Source organism: Myotis lucifugus, unplaced genomic scaffold (genome assembly GCF_000147115.1).
Source record: "Myotis lucifugus unplaced genomic scaffold, Myoluc2.0 scaffold_45, whole genome shotgun sequence".
Taxonomy (NCBI): domain Eukaryota; kingdom Metazoa; phylum Chordata; class Mammalia; order Chiroptera; family Vespertilionidae; genus Myotis; species Myotis lucifugus.
The window spans coordinates 3,799,184-3,801,805 of NW_005871093.1; positions in this window are offsets into that span (position 1 = coordinate 3,799,184).

Genomic DNA, 2,622 nt, shown 5'->3' on the forward strand with positions numbered 1-2,622 from the left:
GTCCCTTATTAAAAAGATAAGTAAGTGAAAGGGAGTACTTGGGGGTCCTTCATAAGGACCCTAAGGGGCATTATTATTTTCCTCATGTTGCTGAAGAGTAAATATAAAGTTAGAAGGGCCATAGTTGTCCTTCTCAGGTATCCAGCTTGTAACTGGTACAACTAGGATGACAACCACATCTGTTTTCCAATTTAGACTTGAGTTCCTGTGCTGCAAAAATAAGGAACCTGGGCATTTCCCTTCCTGATGTGCCACAGAATCAGCCTCCCCCTTTGAGGTCCAGTGCCAGTCACTTCACCACCCACAAGCTTTCATTAAATAATGGAGTTAACACAAATCAAAGATGAAGACCTGCTGAACTTCTAGAGCTTGATCGTTTTTGCACTCAATGACACCATCTTGAACTATGAGCATTGTCTTTTTAAGATCTGTGCTCGAAGGAGGGCGAAGTATTGCTGGGGACCATGGTGTCTTTCTTAGGTAGGAGACTGAGGACCAGGAGGTGGTGTTTTCAGGGATTATTTCTATTGATAAATGAGCACTGGGGAGAAAGGAGGATGTGGATACTGTCTAGGCCAGTGGTCAGCAAACCGCGGCTCGCAAGCCACATGCGGCTCTTTGGCCCCTTGAGTGTGGCTCTTCCACAAAATACCATGTGCGGGCGTGCACATACAGTGCGATTGAAACTTTGTGGCCCATGCGCAGAAGTAGGTTTTCGGAAAGGAGATAGACGAAACAAGTATACAAGACGAGTGTGGATGGGAGAGTTGGAAGGGGTCGATGTACCTCAATCAGATTGAGGTTGTTTTTAGCAAAGGCCAGCTTAGGAGTACACTAATTAAGTTAATAACAATGTACCTACCTATATAGTTTAAGTTTAAGAAATTTGGCTCTCAAAAGAAATTTCAATAGTTGTACTGTTGATATTTGGCTCTGTTGACTAATGAGTTTGCCGACCACTGGTCTAGGCAGATGGCATCCATGGCTATAATTTGGGTTTATGGCTCATTCTGAAGGCCTCTTGGCTTGGCATGGAGAACATTCCATGAAGATTTCAGAAGAGCTGATGGAGACACCATGCAAATGAATGTGGGAGGGGGGGTGTGTGGGAAGCTACAGTGAATATTATTCCCATGGAAACAGTAATTGTGGCCTCGGATCTTGAGTACACATAGGTAATTAAGTGAATCAGAGGTTAAAATACAGTCTCACATATATCAATTTAATGGGTGGGAAATGGCTCAGAATTAGAATGTGGTCATGGCATAGATATAATAAAAAAGAGATAGACAACTGTGTGAACTAGATGACTTCTAAGGCTACTTTGAGAGTCAGTTATTCTTAGACCCTGCCCTTGGATTTCCCATCCCTTAACACAGACTCACAACCCAGTGCGTTCACTGAGTTTGGCCAAACTCCCCATGTATCTGCTGACGAGTATTGGGTATAATTGATTTTTCACACCCAAGATTTTCCTTGATAAGTGAGAAGGGATCATTTGCACTCTCTTAAAACTAACAGACACCAGCTATTAGAACCTTTAGTTTGATTTACAAGTAGCTTCCTAGTTGGGATCTGGGCATTGTCCTGTGTGCCTACCCTCAGTTCAGTTCTGAAAGAAAACTAAAATTGATATACCCACCTTCAAACCACACTGATAACAACAATGTAAGTCAAATGAAACAGAAAATACATGCTGTAAAATGCTCATCTACCACCATTTTAAAATATGTAATTTGGACTTTGAATTCAGCTGTGTAGAACTGATCTCAATCAAATTGTTCAACTAGAATGGTGAGTAGAAATCACTGGGTTCCAGTTCTAACTGGTTCAAATGGTGCAAATTAAAAAACACACACAAAATAGAGATTTTTAAAATCTGTCTGAATGAATTGATTGGCAAAATGTGAACAAATTCTACTTTCTGAGCTTCCATTTTTGAAAAATATATAAGTTTTTACATCTTATATAGAAGCCACAAAGACCTTGATTGTCATAAGAATTTCATTAGTGAATGCTCTTTATGGAAACATGCACAAGTGAAAACAAGCTTCTGAATTTCCAGGGGTGTTTTTGAGACTCTTGCATTTCCTGGTTTTCAGAAGGTCTTTTTGGACAAGAAAAAAATAAAAATAGAATTTTTTATTTTTTTTTTCATTTTAATGTGGCTTGGGTCTCTCTGAACCCTAAAAGGGATGTTCCAGACCATCACATTTGAAAGCTGACAGATATGTTTTGGTTCAAGATGCTGACCCCCCTGTCCCCAACATTTCTCTCCCTGAACCAGCTTTGGCTCCCCACCACCCTCCTTCTCTTTTTAGTAGAATATTGCCTACAGCCTTCAGGCTCCCACCACACCCCATCACATTTACATACTGTTTATAAGAAGAGTTGCTTCTAAATTCAGACAAAAACACAAGCTGCTCAACTTCCTTGACATTATAACAGCAACAGAGCATGTAAGACCTAAAAATGCTCAGTCTCCCTACCTTCCCTCCTTTTTGTCTGATTCTCATCCTGTCATTGTCATTGTCTGTACTGATCTTGACTGCTCAAACCAGGTTGCCCTCATTTATTAAATATTCTCCCTGGAGTCACACAGGACAGCCAAGTTTTGTCTGG